We start from the raw sequence: 21,788 nt of genomic DNA on the forward strand, positions 1-21,788 counted from the left end.
TGCTGTCCAGGGGGTTAGGGTGCCCAGAGTTCCCTGGGATTCTCAGTCGCTGGGCTAAGTGTCCTGGAACGCTTCCATCAGCAGTGGGTTCCCTGTCCCTTTAAGACTTTCATTAAAGCACTCGCTTTTCTTCATCCCAGGGGCTCCAGCTGCAGGGACCTGCTCACAGGTCTTACTGTCCTGTTTCCCTGGTTTCCAGCACCCCATGCATGCCCTGTTTGTGCGCTCTGGTGCGGATGGGTAGGGCTGGCTATTTAGCAGTCCTGGGTTCCCTCTCCCTCCCCGCTCCAACTCCTCTCCTCCTGCTGGGAGCTGGGATGAGGGGCACTCAGGTCCCGCTGGGCTGCGACTTGCATCTTACCCCCTTTGTGAGGCGCTGCGTTCTCGCAGGTGTGGATGTAGTCTGGCTGTTGTCCTGTGTCTTCTGTTCTCTCTTTAAGGAAGAGTTGTATTTGTTGTATTTTCAAAAATATATGTGGTTTTAGGAGGAGATTTCCGCTGCTCTACTCTCACTGCCATCTTGGCTCCCCCCTCGACTGCCTCTTTTGCAACAGTCTACCTTTTCTACCATGCCTCGCAGCAATGCTAGCTCAGTCTTCAGCAACTCTCTTATCTTCATCTCAATGCTTTGCAGATGGCATTCTCATGTCCCCTCCACCTGTTCTTCCCTCAGGAGTTCATCTTTTTCCTTGATGGCCTTTTCCTCTTTCAGAGCACCTGACAGCACTACCTTCTCATTCTGTAAGGAATCTTCTACCTTTTCAATGGCACGTCACTGCCGGCTTTCTCGTGCTGCCTCGTCTGCATCAATGCCATCCTTCTTCAGGGAGTCCACAGAAGTTTGCAGCTCACATTTTCATGCCAGCATTACTTTCAGGAGCATGTCCGTCTCTTCTGAAGGCTTTTTTAATACTGTGAGAAGCAGCGAACCCACAGTCCCTGCTGCCTCACCGGCACTCTGTCCTTCAAAAGATGTACTTACTATACCTAGGGCTCTTTATAATGCCTCTGGTATCACCTCCACTTGCCTCCAGTCCTGCAGTGGGGCCCAGTCCTCTAGAAGGCAAGCCACCTCAGACCACATACACAATGAGGGACATTCCACAGTCTCCCCATCCACAGGGGCAGCTGGCGGAAGAACCATTCCCATAAGGGCAGCCTATCTTTTTCTTGGTCAACAGTGAATCCTGACAACTATGCCAATTGTCTTGCCAATTGATTTCAGCCCTGGGCAAGTTTGCTATGGATCAATGTGACCAAGGAAAATGATAGCAAACGTTCATTGGGGTGAAAGGGCTTATTACCCAGCTTGTTCTGCTGGAAGTACGTAGAGCACTAGCATCTCTGCCACCACCCAGAGCAATGGGCAGAGCCCTCTATACAGTGTAATAAAAGCTTATTGCCTAAAGGTGTGGAAGTGGTAGCCTAGCAACAGGCTGGTTTCATCATCAAGTGGTTTAAGTTCAGTGAGGATCCTGGCCATAGGAAACCCAAGTTCCCTATACTCAACCCCTCCAGGATTCTTGCTTTAGAATCTACATTCTTTGAATCTTGCACAATTGTCCCTGAGTGAGAAAGCTGGAGCACTGTAACCAGATTCCACAACAGCAACAGGGTATAACAACAACTTAGAGATTATAAAGAAATTAAGAAAGAACAAGATTTTGATACAGGTAACAAAAGTTATAATAATTCTCAAACCATAAGAGGTTCCTAGTAACAAAAATTACAATAACTCTCAAGCCAGAGGAAGTTCCCACTCCACAAAGACCTTAGGGGCGATAAGATACATGTTTTAATGACACCAACATAGGCAAATACTGTCCATCAGGTAGGATGCATGCAAGAGAGTGGTCCTGTCATAGGACTGTAGTAGGAAGGAGGTCCCTTCCAGGTCTAGTATAACATACTTTTACTCCTTTCCCTGTGTGGTTTACTGAAGGGTCCATATATAGTGCTGCAGGAGGTGTATGCACTGGCCATAATAAAAGAAAACTCCCTGGTAAGATGCTCCTATCTTCTGACCGTTCAGGATATACTACTGTGATCTTTGGGGGTCACTCTGCTGTTATTCAAGGAATACACAGGAGGCCAGATTCCAGGCCTTGTCCCCAAGGTGCCAGGAGAGCCAGTCATCATTGGTCCATGTGTACAGTTTTCCAAGGTCATGTCCACTCACTGTAGTCTCCACAGTACAGTGCAGTTGGTGCTGGCAGCAAGATATTATTCTAGTGGTTGAACCTCCGCTTCAGTGATTCTTCCTTCTTTTGTACTTTCAGTTGTATAGGGGAGGCAGAAATATGTGTTAATATGTCTATGGGGCTCAGGGCTCCCTTTCGAAGTCTCATTCAAATGCCGCAGCACAGTCCAAAAGTGGACCGAACATCCCCACAGACTATTGGTATCTGACTTTAGTCTGGATTTTAACAAGCCATTGTGCTTCTCTATCATGCCTCCTGGGGTAGGATTGTATGGCACATGAAACTTCCATTTGATTCCCAGCTGTCGAACCCATTCTTGCACTGTATGTCTGGAAAAATGGGTGCCCTGATCACTCTCAATTACCTGTGGTTGGCCATAGGCGGCAACGAGACAGTCCAGGCCTCTTTTGGTCATCTGCTGGTCTGCACAAAGGGTAAGAAAAGCAACCAGAGTTCCAGTAGCTGTGGCCACACAGTCATGGAATGCCGATATCCTCATACAGGTAGAGGCCTGGCCCAATATAGTCTATCTGCCACCTGATGAGGGGTATAGGCCCCTTAGCTATTGTTGCATGTTGCTGTGGAACTCACTGTAAGACCCTCTGGAGCACACGACACACTCCTGCCTGGCTCTAGTAACTTCTTCAAAGGCCAGTGGTACACCACATTGATGAGCTGCAGCCCACATTGTCTTTTGCCCCGCATGCAACAATCACTGATGCAACCATTGGGCCACATCAGAGGGAGGCTTTCCTTCTAACCAGTGTGTCTAGGTCAATTTATCTGCTTCATCATTTCCTGGGGATGCCAGTGGCAAATGACCTGTCACATGTTAAACTGTAATTTAGTCTGACCAGTGGCCCATAAGTCTTGCCACAACTCTTGCGCCCAAAGTGGTCAGTGACCAACAAGCCAGTTGGCATGGTACCAGGTTGGTAGCCACAGGGTCAAGCCCTGATAGACAGCCTAGTTGTCAGTGCAGACAACTAGAGGGGATGGCTCCTGGCTGATCACAAGCCACAAGGCCTGCATCTATGCCCATTGGCTGCTCTTCCTCTCACAATCTTATTTTCTGTTTTTTAAATGCTTAACCTATCTGAATTCCTTTGTCTAGGTATATCTCTGGAAATCTGGAAAAGGCATAGTTTTGGTTTTTCCTTCATAGGCAATTGGAAAACATATTTGCACACTTTACATTTACTGATATGATCAATGTTCATTTCTACTCAGTTTTGCCATATTGTTTATAAACATATATAAATTAAGATTCCATATATTCTACTGTTTTATTTGCCCTCTCTTTCTATTTATGATTTAGAATAGTTGTTTTCTTCTAGTTGAACTTTTATAGTAAATCCTTGACTATCCTTCTTAATGTCTTTCATAGAGAATGAGGTCTTATTAATGAACAGAGATGTGGTCAAATGATATGAACAGATAGATCACATAACAGGCAATTTTATCTATATAATCATTGACAATTTTATAACAAGTAATTTTTAATTAACTTTAACATGTATGCGAAGTTACAGTACATAGAGTCATACAAATTATTATCCTGGACTGGCATGCTGAGTGATAAAAACAAGCTACTTAAAAGTATGTATAATATAACTGGGGAAAGAATATATGGAAATGAACCTATTTTGTTTTTATTCTATGTAAAAATAATACACATTATCATAAATATATATAATTATAAATTAATGTATTTATATTTTAAATACATACATTTTTATTAATTTTATTCTCTAAATATATATTTAAATATGTCTGTGTGTGTGTGTGTGTATATATATATATATACACATATATATATATATATATATATATATATGTAATTTGTAAAATGCCATTCCTGCCTCTAAAGATATATGTCATATTGGAGTAGTTAGGTTTCCTGTGGTGAACTTGAACTTGTTCGTCTGTATAATGGGCAGATAATTACCCTTCTTATGAGAAGTAAGCAAATTATTAAAATGAATCTGATGAACAGTATTTCAGAAAATAAATGTATGGACCCCCAAGTGTTTTTTACCCCATAAAAGAAATGACTTAAAAATGAACATCTCATAGAGATCACTAGAATTGACAAAGCAGGATAGGAAATACATATTTATATGAAAGATCAGCCTTGTCACCGTCTCTTTGTAAGGTAAATTTTCTCCGATGGTGGAAATGAAAATCATTGCATCTTTTTTTTTAATGTGCTTTCTCATATTTATTCCTTTCATTTTGATACTAAGACAGAAAGCTTCCTTTGGGCCACAAACAGGAAGTGGTACGAAATGCCAGAGTATCAAGAGTATTCAGCCTGTACCACAGACTGAAATCGGGAGACCTGGGTTCCAAATGCCGGATCAGTCCTTGCTTACAGTAGTACCACAGGGCATCAGTACTATGCTACCCTTAGCCCTACTGCAGAGAAAAGATTACATGTGCCTGTGGTTAGGGTGGTGGACTTTGGAGTCAGAGTTGCTTGTAAAGTGGAGATTGATTCATAACTGGTTTCATGATCTTTAACAAATGGTGAATCATATGTGAAACCCACATGTGATGAGTATGCATTATATATGCATGCACAGAGAATATAATGGGAGGAAATACACAAATATTGTACACATTTTTAAATTAATGGGGTGGATTGCTGATTATTATATATTTCATTCTGGCCTTAACTATATTTGTGACAATTCTCAGAGGGGTGTGGTGGGATTATATTTCCCTAATGACTGATGGTGTTCATCATGTTCTCATGTGCTTATTTGACACTTGTGTATCATGTTTGGTGAAGTACCTGTTCAAATCTTTTGCTCACTTACTTATTGGAGTGCCTTTTATTTTCATTGAGTACTGTGAGTTTTTTTTTTCTGGATACAAGACCTTTATCACATATGTGATTTGTAAATGTGTTCTCACAGCTAGTGGCTCATCTTTTAATTGTCTCAACAATATCTTACACAGAGTAGAAGTTTTTAATTGTGAGGAACTGTAGCTTATCAATTTGGTCATTTATGATTTGGTTTTGCTTTTGCTGTCATATCTAAGAAATCTTCACCTAGCCTAAGAGCACAAGAATTTTTACTTGTGTTTTCATCCAGGAGTTTTATACTTTTAGCTTTTATTTTTAGGTTCATGATGTAATTTGAGTTTATGCTTCTAGATTGTGTATTCCGTGGATAATAGTTGATATTTGTGCATATGGATATACACTTGTCCCAGCACTGTTTGTTGAAAAGAGTATCCTTTCTCCCCTGAATGATGTTTGTAGCTTTGTCAAAAATCACTTGTTCATACATATGTGGGTGTACTTCTGCACTCTTTATTCTGTTGCTTTGATCATCTGCATCTCTACCTACATTAGATACCACACACCCTTGATTACTATAGATTCATAGTGCATCGTGAAATAAGGTAATGATTATCCTCCAACTTTGTTCTTTTCTTTCAAAGTAGTTTTCATAGTTATTTTCAGAGGCTAGGCCCTTTGCATTTTAATGTATCTTTTACAAATGCCCGTCAATTTATTTTTTTTAATTTTATGGTAAGATTTATATTGAAGTTGCATTGAATCTATAGATCAAATTGGTGAGAATAGACAACAGTACCTAGTCTTCTGATCCATGGAGACAGTGTGTCCTTCCATACTGAGGCCTTGTACAATTTCTCTCCACAATGGACTTTCTTATCTCTGGACATAGATGTGCTACATACATTATCTCTATGTATTCATACTCTTGGATGCTATTGTCACTAGTAGTATTTTTTTCCCCAACCTGTACCCTTCCCTGAGCTTTATTTGAAATGGGATAAGAATAGCACTCGTCTCAGAAAGGGGAACCCTCCTACACTGCCGGTGGGAATGCAAACTAGCTCAACCCCTGTAGAAAGCAATATGGAGGCTCCCCAAGAAAACCAAGAAATACTATTTGACCTAGAAACCCCATTCCCAGGAATCCACCCAAAGAAAACAAGTTCTCAGATTCAAAAAGACATATGCACCCCCATGTCCATCGCAGCACCACCCACAATAGCCAAGAAATGGAAGCAACCTGAGTGTCCATCAGTAGATGAATGGATAAAGAAGAGGTGGTACATATACATGATGGAATACTACTCAGCCGTAAGAAAGAAACAAATCCCACCATCTGCAACAACATGGATGGAGCTAGAGGGCACCATGCCCAGTGAAGTATGTCAGGCAGAGAAAGACAAATACCAAATGATTTCCCTCATTTGTGGAGTATAACAACCAAGCAAAACTGAAGGAACAAAACAGCAGCAGACTCACAGACTCCAAGGAGGGACTAGCGGTTACCAAAGGGGAGTGGTGGTGGAGGCTGGTGGGGAGGGAGGGAAAGGGGATTGAGGGGTATTATGATTAGTACATGTGGTGTGTGGGGGATCATGCGGGAGACAGTGTAGCACAGAGAAGACAAGTAGTGACCCTGTGGCATCTTACTACACTGAGGGACAGTGACTGCAATGGGGTACAGGAGTTGGGGGGACTCAATATGGGTGACTGTAGTAACCAATTGTTTTTCATGTGAAATCTTCATAAGAGTGTGTATCAAGGATATATTAAAAATAAATAAAAAAAAGAATAGCACCCACGTCATAGGAGGATTGTAAGAGTGATTATTGCAGTTAGAAAACTGTCAATAAATGTCCGATGTTATGATTTAATCATTTATAATTTCCTGGGAGTCATATGCCAGCAGTGAAGAAAACAGACAAAATTCTCTGACCTCGCAAAATTCATGATTTTTTGGATGGGGCTTGGGAGACAAGACAGAAAATATTATAAATAAAACCTGGCATAGGGTAGATGATGTTAAGTGCTATTGAGAAAAATGAAGTGGAAAACAGGAATGGAAAGGGCAGAGTGGAAGCAGTTTACAACAAGTAAGGGAATCAGGCACAGGAAAAGGACGTTTGTTAGGCCACCAGGAAAATTCGAATGTGTCTGGTTGTTAGATGATATACAAGACCTATTGTTCATTTTTTTAGGGGTGCTAAGGGCATGGTAGTTTTTTCTTTTAACCTTTTGAACCCCTTCACCTATTTCTCCCACTTCCTACCTCTGGCAGCCACCAATTTATTTTCCTTATCTATGAACTTGGTTCCTTTTTGTTCTTGTTTTTAAGTTTACACATATAAAAGGGATCATAGGCATTTGTCCTTGTCAGACTTAATTCACCCAGCACGACGCTCCCAAGGTCCAACCATGTGGTTGCAAATAGTAAGATCCCATTCTCCCTTATGGCTGAATAATTTATCCATTTGTCCAATGGTGAATGCAGGCTGCCTCCATATTTCAGCCACTGTATATAATGCTGAAACCAACCTGGGAGGGCATCTGTCCCTTCGAGTATTTTCATTTTCCTTGGATAAAAATCCAGAAGTGGAATCACCGGATCACATAGCAGTCCTATTCTTAATTTTTTGAGGAACCTCCATACCGCCCCCCACAGCAGCAGCACCAGCCCACATCCCCACCAACAGTGCACCAGTGTCCCCATTTCCCCAAGTGCTCACCAACACTTGTTTCTTACATTTTTGATAGTAGCCTTCCTCATAGGTGTGAAGTGAAAGCTCATTGTGTGGGTGTTTTTAGGTATTATTAATCTACAATTATATGAGGAATATTATGTTTAATAGACTCTCCCCTTCACCAAGTTCCCCCAACAAACCCTATTACAGTCACTGTCCATCAGCGTAGTAAGATGCTGTAGAATCACTACTTGTCTTCTCTGTGTTGCACAGCCATCCCTGTGCCTCCCCCCACATTATACATGCTAATCTTAATGGCCCCTTTCTTTCTCCAACCCCCTTATCCCTCCCTTCCCACCCATCCTCCCAAGTCCCTTTCCCTTTGGTAACTGTTAGGCCATTCTTGGGCTCTCTGATTCTGCTGCTGCTTTGTTCCTTCAGTTTTTGCTTTGTTCTGATACTCCACAGATGAGTAAAATCATTTGATACTTGTCTTTCTCCACGTGGCTTATTTCACGGAGCATAATACCCTCTAGCTCCATCCATGTTGTTGCAAATGGTAGGATTTGTTTTCTTCTTATGGCTGAATAATATTCCATTGTGTATATGTACCACCTCTTCTTAATCCATTCACCTACTGATGGACACTTAGGTTGCTTCCATTTCTTGGCTATTGTAAATAGTGCTGCGATAAACATAAGGGTGCATCTGTCTTTTTCAAACTGGGCTGCTGTATTCTTAGGGTAAATTCCTAGGAGTGGAATTCCTGGGTCAAATGGTATTTCTATTTTGAGCTTTTGAGGAATCTCTATACTGCTTTCCACAATGGTTGAACTAATTTACATTCCCACCAGCAGTGTAGGAGGCTTCCCCTTTCTCTGCAACCTTGCCAACATTTGTTGTTGATTGTCTTTTGGATGGTGGCAATCTTTACTGGCATGAGGTGATATCTCATTGGGTTTTAATTTGCATTTCTCTGATGACAAGTGATGTGGAGCATCTTTTCATCTGTGTGTTGGACAACTGAATTTCTTTTTTGGAGAACTGTCAGTTCAGTTCCTCTGCCCATTTTTTAATTGGATTGTTTGCTTTTTGTTTGTTGAGGTGCGTGAGCTCTTTATATATTTTGGATGTCAAGCCTTTATCGGATCTGTCATTTATGAATATATTCTCCCATACTGTAGGGTACCTTTTTGTTCTATTGAGGTGTCCTTAGCTGTAGAGAAGCTTTTTAGCTTGATATAGTCCCACTTGTTCATTTTTGCTTCTGTTTCCCTTGCCTGGGAAGATACGTTCATGAAGAAGTCACTCATGTTTATGTCCAAGAGATTTTTGCGTATGTTTTTTTCTTAGAGTTTTATGGTTTCATGACTTACATTCATGTCTTTGATCCATTTCAAATTTATATTTGTGCATGGTGTGAGACAATGATCCAGTTTCATTCTCTTACATGTAGCTGTCCAGTTTTGCCAACACCAACTATTGAGGAGCCTGTCATTTCCCCATTGTATGTCCATGGCTCCTTTATCATATATTAATTGACCATATATGCTTGGGTTAATGTCTGGAGTCTCTATTCTGTTCCACTGGTCTGTGACTGTGTTCTTGTTCCAGTACCAAATTGTCTTGATTACTGTGGCTTTGTAGTAGAGCTTGAAGTTGGGTAGCGAGATCCCCTCCACTTTATTCTTCCTTCTCAGGACTGCTTTGGCTATTCAGGGTCTTTGGTGGTTCCGTATGAATTTTAGAACGATTTGTTCCAGTTCGTTGAAGAGTGCTGTTGGTAATTTGATAGGGATTGCATTGAATCTGTTGATTGCTTTTGGCAGGATGGCCATTTTGACAATATTAATTCTTCCTGTCTAAGAGAATGGGATGAGTTTCCATTTGTTAGTGTCCTCTTTAATTTCTCTTAAGAGTGTCTTGTAGTTTTCAGCATATATGACTTTCACTTCCTTGGTTAGGTTTATTCCTAGGTATTTTATTCTTTTTGATGCAATTATGAATTGAATTGTTTTCCTGATTTCTCTTTCTGTTAGTCCATTGTTAGTGTATAGGAAAGCCACAGATTTCTGTGTATTAATTTTGTATCCTGCAACTTTGCTGTATTCCAATATTAGTTCTAGAAGTTTTGGAGTGGACTCTAGGGATTTTTATGTACAATATCATGTCATCTGCAAATAGTGACAGTTTGACTTCTTCTTTACCAATCTGGATTCCTTGTCTTTCTTTCTTTGTTCTGATTGCCATGGCTAGGACCTCCAGTACTATGTTGAATAACAGTGGGGAGAGTGGGCATCCCTGTCTTGTTCCCGATCTTAGAGGAAAGGCTTTCAGCTTCTTGCTGTTACGTATAATGTTGGCTGTGGGTTTATCATATATGGCCTTTATTATGTTGAGGTACTTTCCCTCTACACCCATTTTGTTGAGAGTTTTTATCATGAATGGATGTTGAATTTTGTCGAATGCTTTTTCAGCATCTGTGGGGATGATCATGTGTTTTTTGTTCTTCTTTTTGTTGATGTGGTGGATGATGTTGATGGATTTTCGAATGTTGTTCCGTCCTTGCATCCCTGAGATGAATCCCACTTGATCATGGTGTATGATCCTTTTGATGTATTTTTGAATTTGGTTTGCTAATGTTTTGTTGAGTATTTTACCATCTATGTTCATCAGGGATATTGGTCTGTAATTTTCTTTTTTGGTGGGGTCTTTGCCTGGTTTTGGTATTAGGGTAATGCTGGTTTCATAGAATGAGTTTGGGAGCATTCCCTAGTCTTCTATTTTTTGGAAAACTTTGAGTAGAATGGGTATTATGTCTTCTCTCTATGTCAGATAAAATTATGCGGTAAATCCATGTGGCCCGAGAGTTTTGCTCTTGGGTAGTTTTTTGATTACCGCTTCAATTTTTGTTGCTGGTAATTGGTCTGTTTAGATTTCCTGTTTCCTCCTTGGTTAGTCTTGGAAGGTTGTATTTTTCTAGGAAAGTATCCTTTTCTTCTAGGTTTTCCAGCTTGTTAGCATATAGGCTTTCATAGTATTCTCTAATAATTCTTTGTATTTCTGTGGTGTCCGTCTTGATTTTTCCTTTCTCATTTCTGATTCTGTTGGTGTGTGTTCATCCTCTTTTTCTCTTAATAAGTCTGTCTAGGGGCTTATCTATCTTCTTTATTTTATCAAAGAACCTGCTCTTGGTTTCATTGATATTTTCTATCGTTTTATTCTTCTCAATTTTATTTATTTCTTCTCTGATCTTTATTATGTCCCTCCTTCTGCTGACTTTAGGCCTCATTTGCTCTTCTTTTTCCGATTTTGATAATTGTGACTTTAGACTATTCATTTGGGATTTTTCTTTCTTTAAACATGCCTGGATTGCAATCTACTTTCCTCTTAGAACTGCTTTTGCTGTGTTCCACAGAATTTGGGGCTTTGTGTTGTTGTTGTCATTTGTCTCCATATATTGCTTGATCTGTATTTTGATTATTTAAGAGCATGTTATTCAGCCTCCATATGTTCGTGAGCCTTTTCGCTTTCTTTGTACAATTTATTTCTAGTTTTACCCCTTTGTGGTCCAAGAAGTTCATTGGTAGAATTTCTATCTTTTTGAATTTACTGAGGTTCTTTTTGTGGCCTATTATGTGGTCTATTCTGGAGAATGTTCCATGTGCACTTGAGAGAATGTGTATTCTGCTGCTTTTGGGTATAGAGTTCTGTAGAAGTCTGTTAGGTCCATCTGTTCTAGTGTGCTGTTCAGTGCCTCTGTGTCCTTACTTATTTTCTGTCTGGGGGATCTCTCCTTTGGAGTGAGTGGTGTGTTGAAGTCTCTGAGAAGGAATGCATTGCATTCTATTTCCTCTTTTAATTATGTTAGTATTTCTTTCACATACGTTGGTGCTTCTGTATTGGTTGCATATATGTTCATAATGGTTATATCCTGTTGTTGGACTGACCTCTTTATCATTATGTAATGTCCTTCTTTATCTCTTGTTATTTTCTTTGTTTTGAAGTCTATATTGTCTGATACCAGTACTGCTACACCTTCTTTTTTCTCTGTATTGTTTGCAAGAAATATCTTTTTCCATCCCTTGACTTTTAGTCTGTGTACGTGTTTTGTTTTGAGGTGAGTCTCTTGTAAGCAGCATATAGATGGGTCTTGCTTTTTTATCCATTCTATCACTCTGTGTCTTTTGATAGGTACATACAGTCCATTTACATTTAGGGTGATTATTGAAAGATATGTACTCATTTCCATTGCAGGCTTTAGGTTCATGGTTACCAAAGGTTGAAGGTTAGCTTCTTTACTATCTAACTGTCTACCTTAACTTTTGCTTGTCTGGGAATTGTTTAATTCCTCCTTCATATATACATGATAATCGTGCTGGATACAGTATCCTTGGTTCAAGACCCTTCTGTTTCATTGCATTAACTATATCATGCCATTCTCTTCTGGCCTATAAGGTTTCTGTTGAGAAGTCTGATGACAGCCTGATGGGTTTTCCTTTGTAGGTAACCTTTTTTCTCTCTCTGGCTGCCTTTAATACTCTGTCCTTGTCCTTGTTCTTTGCCATTTTAATCATTATGTGTCTTGGTGTTGTCCTCCTTGGGTCCCTTCTTTTGGGAGTCCTGTTGTTTGATACACTATTCTGTTGGGTCTTCCATGGTCTGATAGACTATTTCCTCCCCCAGTATGGGGAAGTTTTCAGCAATTATTTCTTCAAAGATACTTTCTATCCCTTTTTCTCTCTTCTTCTTCTTCTAGTACCCCTATAATGTGGATATTGTTCTGTTTGGATTGGTCACACAGTTCTCTTCATATTCCTTCATTCCTGGAGATCCTTTTATCTCTCTCTGCCTCAGCTTCTCTGTGTTCCTGTTCTCTGACTTTTATTCCTTTAATGGCCTCTTGTATCTCATCCAGTCTGCTCTTAAGTCCTTCCAGAGTTTGTTTTATTTCTGTATTCTCCCTCCCAACTTTATCTGTTAGCTCTTGCATATTTCTCTGCAGCTCCATTAGCATGGTTATGACCTTTATTTTGAATTCTTTTTCAGGAAGATTGGTTAAATCTATCTCCCCAGACTCCTTCTGAGGGATTGTCTGGGTTATTCTTGTCTGGATGAAATTCTTCTGAGTTTTCATGGCAATATAGGTAGTCGTGGGCAGTTTTTGCTTGTGTCATCTGGGAGAACAACATCCCTTTCTGCTTCTTGCCCTTCTCTGCTGCCTGTGCCAGTTACCCATACACGGGGAGCAGCTTCCAGTTTTATTTCTGCAGCCACCATGAGCAGGGCAGCCCAGATCCCTGTGGGGAGGGGAAGGTGCACCAGGTGTGCTCTCCTCCAAGAATGGCAACCCTTCATGCCTTGTCTGGGCTTCCTCTGTGCTGGGCAGCTGCATGTCGGCAGGGCCTCTGAGTCTGGCCTGGGAAGCTACAGAGGAGGCTCTGGGTGGTTGCTGTGGGCACGGCTGCTCTCAGGCTGCTCCCCTGCTGTGGCAGGGCTGTGCCAGGGGGGGAATGGATGGGTGGCTGTTAATCACAGGGAGGGGCCTCAGAGCTGAGCTGCCTCCCAGAGGGTTAGGACACCTGGAGTTGCCCGGGATTCCCAGCTGCTGGGCTGAGTGTGCCGGGATGCTTCCATCCAGCCATGAGGCCCCTGTCGCTTTAATACTTTCAAGAAGCACTTGCTTTTCTTTTGTCCCAGGGGCACTGGCTGCGGGGACCCGTTCACAGGTTTTACTGTTCCCTTTCCCTAATATCCAGCACATCATGCACTGTGTGTCTGCACTCCCAGTGCAGATGACTAGGGCTGGGTATGTAGCAGTCTTGGGCTCCCTCTCCCCCTCCCCCCGCTCTGACTCCTTTCTTCCTGCTGGGGACCTGAGGTGGGGGTGGGGCGCTTGGGTCCCCCCGGGCCACGGCTTGTATCTTACCCCCTTCATGAGGTGCTGAGTTCTCACAGATGTAGATGTAGCCTGGCTGTTGTACTGTATCTTCTGGTCTCTCTTTTAGGAACAGTTGTATTTGTTGTGTTTTCAAATATATATATGGTTTTGTGAGGAGATTTCCGCTGCCCTACTCATGCCACTGTCTTGGCTCCCCCCCCCCACTAGTAGCATTTTTATTAAAATATCAAGGTATCATATTTTCACTGAACTGTCAGGAGTCATTGTTGCTATGAAATCCTTTTGGTTGACAGCATAGGTTATTGTACGGTGGAAAAGATTCTTGAGGCTTAACACCTGTATTAGTCTGGGGTTTGTAGAGGAACAGACCCTATAGGATGTTTTTATCTGGATATATACTTTGAGGAATTAACTGATGAGATTGTGGATGCTTGGTAAATAAAAAATCTGATGGGGTGGACTGGCAGGCTGGAGACTAAAGAAAGAGGTACAGTTGGAGTCTGAAGGCCGTCTGCTGGTGAGCCGTGAAAGGATGTTGTAGGTGAAGTCCAAGGTCAGTGTCCTGACTGAATTCTCTCTGGCTCAGGGGAGATGAGCCCTTTGTTCTCTTTAGGCCTTCAGCTGATTAGATGAAGCCTATCTGCTTTACTCAGGCCACAGATTTCAATGTAAAATCTCATCCAAAAACTCTCTCATAGACACAAACAGGATAATGTTTGATAATACCTGGGTACTGTGGCTTCACCAAGCTGGCACATAAAATTCACTATCACAATATTCATTTGCCTACATTTCCTTCTCAGCTTTCAGATATTATTGGCAATATACTCAAACTAGTGGAACAAATGTCCCAGAGAAAAATCTACAGGTCCCATCTAGAGAAACACTCACTAAAATGAAATGGTTGAGTAGCTTTCAACTTTTTGTGTGGCTAGAATTGAATTGTGGAGTTTTGTTACTTACCTTCTGACAAACCCACCTTGGTCACTTCCTGGGCTCCATGGAAGTAAAAAATTAAAAAAAAAAATGGAGAGTGCATGAATGAATGTGGGTATGTATGCATGTGTGTGTATTGGTGCATCTGTGAGGAGTATTTATTGTGACAAATATTTGAAGCTAATTACCATGTATTACATCAGTCCTACTCATTTCTTAGAATGTTAGGAAATAGTGTAGTTGCTGGGTATTTTAGTCCCAGTTTTCTTGGCCAGGATGGCTACCATAGTGACTCAGTGATGCTGTGGGATTATGTAGAGACTGAAAACTGCATGGGGACAGGCAAGAACATTCTTGAGTCTGTCCTCTGCATTTCCTGTGCTTTCCCTTCCTCTCACATTCCTCTCTATTCAGTGTGCTGTATCCCCTGACACTCGCCTCTAGTGGTACAGCAGAGAAGATGTGGACTCTGAGCCCCAGAAATAGGAGCCGATAGAGAAGACCCAAGTGTGATGTCAAGTCTCCTAGACAGGTTCCTGGAGCAGGAGTGAAGACAAAGCATCCCATCATTGCAACAGTTTAGCTAAGTCAGTACAGGTAAGCAACTCACCCTGAACTTCACCCACACATGATATAAACCGAAAGCTAATCTAAACCAAGCACTAACCTTGAACCACAATGCTGACTGTAACCATATCCTCATGGTACTCCATACACTAGCCATAATCCTAAACCTAACCCAACATGTACCACTACACCAAGCCCTCAACATTCCCTACATGGAACCAGAAAGCTAATCCTAAATAGTGCCCTAACACTCTGCCTGAATCCTAAACCTCTCTCTAACCCAAAACTGAAATTCAAGCTAAGCCTTACCGTACACCTAACCTTTACCGTAACCCTAACCCTAAGCCAACCTCAAAACTCTCCTCAACACCCACACCAAAGCATCTGCGTAATCCTAAAACTAAACCTAACCCTCACCCTACAGCTGAAACCTAACTGTAACCATACCCACACACGCATCCAAAATGTAGCCATCAACATAACCCTCACCCTAAGTGTAGTCACTAAGCCTAAGCACTCACCCTCCCCATCAACCAAACCTAACATGACCCTAAACCTCATGCCAACCCAAAGGCTACCTTTGAACCCTGATCCTTAATCTGACTGTATGCATATCCTCACCCTGCACCTAATCCTAGGCCTAGCACTAATCCTAACACTATTCCTATGCCCTATCCATCACTCTCAACATCACTCACATGGAATCAGAAACATAAATAGAACACTTATCCTCACTCTAAAACCTATACTTAACTCTAACACGCTAAATTCATCTGAAGCCTATCCCAACACCTCACCCTAACACTGACCATTTTCCTACCTCTACTTCCCCATTCACACCCTCTCCTTCACCCACAGCAAACTGGAACTCTGAAATTAAACCTAACACAAACACTGAGAAGAAAGCCAAACTCAAACTATAACCATAACCGTACCCTCATCCTACACTTATCCTTAGCTCTAACCCTTAACCCTAATCATAGCCACATACCCTAGCACCTCCCCCTCACCTTCAACCACACCTGATGTAATCCTAAGCATAACCTAACCCAAAAACTAACTGCGAACCACCATCCTAAGTCAAATCCTAACCATATCCTCACCGTACAACTATAGCTGCACCTAACCATAACACAAACCCTGTGCCTATCCCATAACCCACACCCACAACCTCACACACATGCACGCATAATCACAAACCTTAGTTGAAGCCTGTCACCCTAAACCTGATACTTAGCCCACACCACAACCCTAAATTCACCTAAGCAAAACCCAACACCTAACCCCAAGCCTAACCCTGTACCTACCCCTTCCTCTAAACCCCCATCAACACCCTCACCTTCACCCACACCAAACCATAACACTAATCCTAAATCAAAGCCTAATCCTAAGAATAAAGTCTGTAACTAACTCTAACCATACATATATCATCACTGTACAGTTCATCTTAACCCTGACCTTAATCCTAAGCCTAATCACTAATCCTAACACCTCATCCTCAAATTCACTCATACAGCACATAAGCCTAAGGCAAACACTAACACTGAATGCTAACCCTAACTCTAACTGTAACTATATCCTCAAAGTGCTACTTACACTAGACTGACACTAAGCCTAAACTGACACCTACCCCTACCCCTATCCATCAACCTCACTTACACGGAATGTAAGCCTAAATCTAAATCTGACCCGAACTGTAAACCTAACTCCATCCCCAAACTGAACATTAATCTAAGGTTTACCCTTTACCTAACCCTATCCCTAACTCCTCAACTACCCCAAAACTCTCCTCAACATCTTCAGCTTCCCCCACACCAAAGCATCAGCGTAATCATAAAACTTAACATAATCCTAACTCTAATGTTGAAACCTAACTCTAATCATACCCACACCCACATCCAAAATGTAACCATGAACCTAACCCTAAGTATAACCCTAGTCACTAATCCTAAGCACTCACCCTCCCCTTCAACCAAACCTAATGTAACCCTAAATGTGATGCTGACCCAAGGCTGCTACTTAGGAAATATTTCCATTTAATAGCTTAGAGAGCTATCAGATTAATCCAGGACATGATTCATTTTTATTCTTTCTTCATTCTCCTCTAGAGGTAATCATTAGCCAATATGGGAAGACAAATCTTTCTGTGCATATTTTGATCTCTTTATTCCAGATCACAGCTTCACTCAGCAAAATACACGATTGTTTGCATGTTTTCAGCACACTCCCCCCCACACACATACAAACACACACAAACACACAGACACACAGAGAAGGTGTCCTCAGGCCTCCAACTGGCTAATTTAACACTGTGTGCACACATACATTCAAAGGTAGAGATACCTAGTTTATTGTATGTAATATGTGTATATACAGATTGTGCACATGTACACACTGACACAAACCCAAATCTAATCCTTACCCTCAACTGAGAATTGTGAGCAGTCATATAACCCACGTGTCATGAGCATCCCTTCTATGTGCATGTGTAGAGAATCGAATGGGAAGAGGTACCCAAATAATAGATGTTGGTTACAGGGATGGTAGTATAGCATGGAGAATTTAGTCAATTGTTCTGTAACAGCTTTCTACGTTGATACATAGTAACTGCACCAGAGGGGGTGAAGTTTTCATAGCATGGGTAACTGTTGAACCCATGTTGTACATTGGAAGCCAACATAAGATAGTCTATCAACCCATATTCAATAAGAAGAAAAACCATAAGGATCTGAACTTACATATATTTATAAGAAACCTCTAGCCTTTCTTGAGCTGCTACTTCTCAAATTGAACATGCGAATTTAGAACACCACTGTCTCCACCCTTAAGTTCCTTGTTGGCGTCCAGGGGAAGCCTGTCACTGAACTGATACGTGGTGTTTGGCCTTAATGGCCGCTAGCTGGTGAATAGATAGCTGGGTGGCTGGAGGGATGCAGGAGGTGTGGAACGTGTGCTGGGAGTTGAGAGATTTTGCCACTCCAGGGCAGAGCTCTTCCTGCAGGTGAGTGAAGCCATGGTGTCGGATGGCTGAGGGCACACAGCTTCGCAGCGCTCTGAGAGGGATGCGGCCAAGTGGGAAGCACTTCTGGTGTGGAGGGCCAGCGGGAGCATCCAGGTTGCCACAGCTCCCTACGTCACTGTGGTGGGTGTGACGACCATTTCCTAGAGATGACACTGCCTGGCGGGGAGAGCAGGTCCCGCCCTCAGGGGTTGGGGACTGAGCTGACGGTGTGGGGCTCTGCATTGGGGGCTGATCGCCCTCCCTGAAGGGAGAGACAAGGGGACCCAGATCCAGGGCGTCTGTGTGTACTTTGGGCCTCGCTGCCCTGGCTGGCTCGGCGGCAAAGCAATGGGTCCCGCCCGGCCCCAGGGAGTGTGGGTCCTTCTCTGAGGCTGTGCAGGAGCCACGTTGCTACTAAAGGCAGGGGTGCAGGAGCTAAGACAACTTATGCCTCTCTGAGCCCAGCTTCCGCCTTGGCGAAATGGGGACGAGAATGCTTCACCTGCAGCATCGCTGGGAACCAGTGAGCAGCCCACAGCCCTGTGCTCACAGCGGGATCATGAATGCCTGCATGACGTCAGGCCACTTGGTTTTGCTTTTGAAGGCTTTAAATAGGGGTAGTCAAGGAAAGCAGAAGAGAAAGACCCTGGGGAGAAGGTCATTGTAACATGTAGTGGTAATCAGTACCAAGTGGTATTAGTGTCATGGTCACTAGCCCAGTGCCTAGCATGGTGGAGGCACAGAGTTACTCCAGGAAAGCATGGTCGTAGCTAGATCTGTCTCTCCTTGTGCAGCTCTACATGCCAGTGGCTGAGCTCATAAAGTGTCTGAAGAAGTGGATTCTGAGGATCTGTGTCCTGGTGGCAGCTGAAGCTCCTCCTCCAGATTCAAGGGCAGCAGTCTTCAGGAGACACCAGGAGGTCATGTCTTTGGTGGGATGTGATGCCTGACTCAAGTGAGTTCATAGATCTGAGAAAAGCATGTTGTGGAATAGCTCCTGTGAGGTTCACAAACTAGCCTGAAAGTCAATAATCTTCTTTGATTTCATCAGAAGAGATTTAGCAGTTTCAATGTCATTCTGTCAGCAGCTACATTCTTTCTGTAGCCCTTGAGGCCCATTTTAGAGATGCTTTCTTTGTCTGGAATCAATAAATTGTCTATCCTGAGTAAGGATCTTCATGTTTAACATATGTGTGCATAAATTTACATATGTTTTACTGATTATAAATAATAATCAGCAATTTCCATATATCTCTCAGATTGGTGTTGAAATATGCTGTTGTTTTGAAGGTATTTCTAGCAATTTGAAATTTTAATATGGATTCATCCATGGTCACAATGTTTTTATTCATTGTGTAGTGAAGTTTTCCAGAAGTCAGGAATTTTCCAGGTGTTAGTTAAAATGTCAGCAACAACAATTTTTGTGTTTTCAAAAGTATCGATTGCCATAAAAATTTTCCTGTTACAATGATACCCAGCCATGTCCTCTAAAATAACCACGTAGGTTTAAATGTCATTATTATTGTTTTTTCAGGATATAACATTTTCAGTTATGTACTATGTGGCCTTACCTGCTCCTCCTATTGCCCTGTCCCCAGGCAAAAACTGTCACTATGGATTATTTCTCATGTCCTAGATATTTATTTAAATGCAATCTTAGAGGTTTTATTCCTTTTTTTTTTTGGTCTGGCTTTGTTTATTTATGACACTTATTTTTAGATTTGCCCATTTTGTTACATATATCAGTAGTTCATGCTTTTATTGCTAAGTAGTGTCCTTGTATTTGGATATCCCACAATTATTTTACCCATTTACTTGTTGATGGTTGAGTTTTTCCCAATTTGGGACACTTAAATAAAGCTGCTGTAAACAATTTTTTAATTGTCTGTGCATAGACAAAGACTTTCTTCCTCAAGGATAAATACTAGGATTGCAATAGCTGGTTCATGTGATAGCTGTGAGATTAACTCTCAAATATCAGATTTTCAAAAGTGGTAGCACAGTTTTTCATTTCCACCAGCAGTTTATGAGAATTCCATCCCTCACAGCTTTGCTAAGACTTGTAGTGTTCACTCTTTTTAGTTTTAGCCATTCTCACTGGGGTGTGGTAGTATCTCATTGTAGTTTTCATCTATATTTCCCTAATGACTAATGATGTTGAGCATCTTTTCATATATTTATTTGACATTTGAATATCTTTTTTGTGGAGTGCCTATTCAAAACTTTTGCCCATTTATTTATTAGGGTGTTTGTTCCCTTCTTTATGACTTTGGTGAGATTTTCTATATTCTGCTTACAAATCCTTTATAATATGTGGTATTTTCAAACATTCTTTCTCAGTTTGGCTATCTTTTCATTCTCTCAACAGTGTCTTTTGAAGAACAGAAGTTTCTAATTTAGACAAAGTCCAATTTATCAATTTGTTCACACATGGATTGTGGTTTTGGTGTCTCTTCTAAGAAATCTTTACCTTGAATCCAGTGTCACAGGGGCTTTCTCCAGTGTTTTTGGTAGAATTTTATGGTTTTGACTTTTATGGTTAGCTTTATGATGCATTTTGAGTTGAATTTTGTGTATGGCACTATAAATGAATCATGGCTTATATTTATGCATATGGATTTCTTCAAGCACCATTTACTGAAAAGACTATCCTTTTTCCACTGAATTGCCTTTTAGCCTTGTTGAAAATGAGTTGTACCTATATGTGTGGGTGTATGTATGGACTCTTCTATTTTGTTTCTTTGATACACATTTCTACCTTGACTCCAATACCATACTGTTTTGATTATTATATATTTATAATTACTCTTCAAATTGGATAGTAATTATCTTCCAACCCTGTTCTTTTCAAAGTTGTCTTTCACAGTCTAGGTCTTTTCCCTTTCCACATGGAATTTGTAATCATCTTGTCAATTTCTTTTTTTTTAATGACTGCTAAGGTTTTTATTAGAATTTCATTGAATCTATAGATCAGTTTGAGGAGAACAGATATCTGAACAACACTGAGTCTTCCAAACCGTGAAAACAATGTGCCCCTCTATTTATTTAGGCCTTCTTTAATTTCTCTGAGCAATATGTTATAGTGTTCAATGTACAGTCATTGCACATTCATGGACAGATTATTCCCAACTATCTCATATATCTTGTTGCTATTGTAAATGGCAGGATTTTAAATTAAATTTTCTATATATTTTTCACTGAACTGTGAGCAGCCAAATGTTCAAGAGGAATCTTTTTGGTTGAAAGTGCAGGCTCTCTAGGAGGAAAATGTACTTGATACATAATATTCACTTGTCTATATTTTCTGGTCAACTTTTATCTGTTATTGGCAATCTACTGAAACTAGGGAGAAAAATGCCTCAGAGACAATTCTACAGGTCATCTCCAGAAAAATCCATCACTAAAATAGTTTAGTAGCTTTGAAATTTATGTGTGTAGTCAAAAATGAATTGGAATTTCTTCTTTACACTCTAGTGAATCCACTTGAATGAATTCCTGGGATCTTAGGTAATGAGAGAGAGTGGGGAGTTGGGGAGAAGGAGAAGGGAGAGAAGGGCATGGAGAGAGAGAGAGAGAGCATATATGTATGTGGGAATGTATGTATGTATGCATTTATGTGTATATTGCTGAAGCTGCCAGGAATCTTTATTGTGAAGAATACCTGAGGTTAATTACTGTGTGTTATGTC

At 41.2% G+C, this 21,788-nt stretch overlaps 1 long non-coding RNA gene across 5 annotated transcripts in view; it reads left to right on the plus strand.

The window, feature by feature from the left end:
• Positions 1–21,788, plus strand: part of LOC108407669 (uncharacterized) — a 75,715-nt gene that overhangs the window by 7,373 nt on the left and 46,554 nt on the right. For 3 of the 5 annotated variants that reach the window (XR_001855782.3, XR_012127251.1, XR_012127250.1), the window contains exons 3-4: positions 14,947–15,129; positions 18,895–19,055. This is a non-coding gene — a long non-coding RNA (uncharacterized lncRNA). Of the gene's footprint in view, positions 1–14,946; positions 15,130–18,100; positions 18,242–18,894; positions 19,056–21,788 lie in introns of all 5 variants that reach the window. The other 2 variants (XR_012127252.1, XR_001855783.3) reach the window with 2 other exon arrangements.

This window comes from Manis javanica, chromosome X (assembly GCF_040802235.1).
Source record: "Manis javanica isolate MJ-LG chromosome X, MJ_LKY, whole genome shotgun sequence".
NCBI lineage: Eukaryota > Metazoa > Chordata > Mammalia > Pholidota > Manidae > Manis > Manis javanica.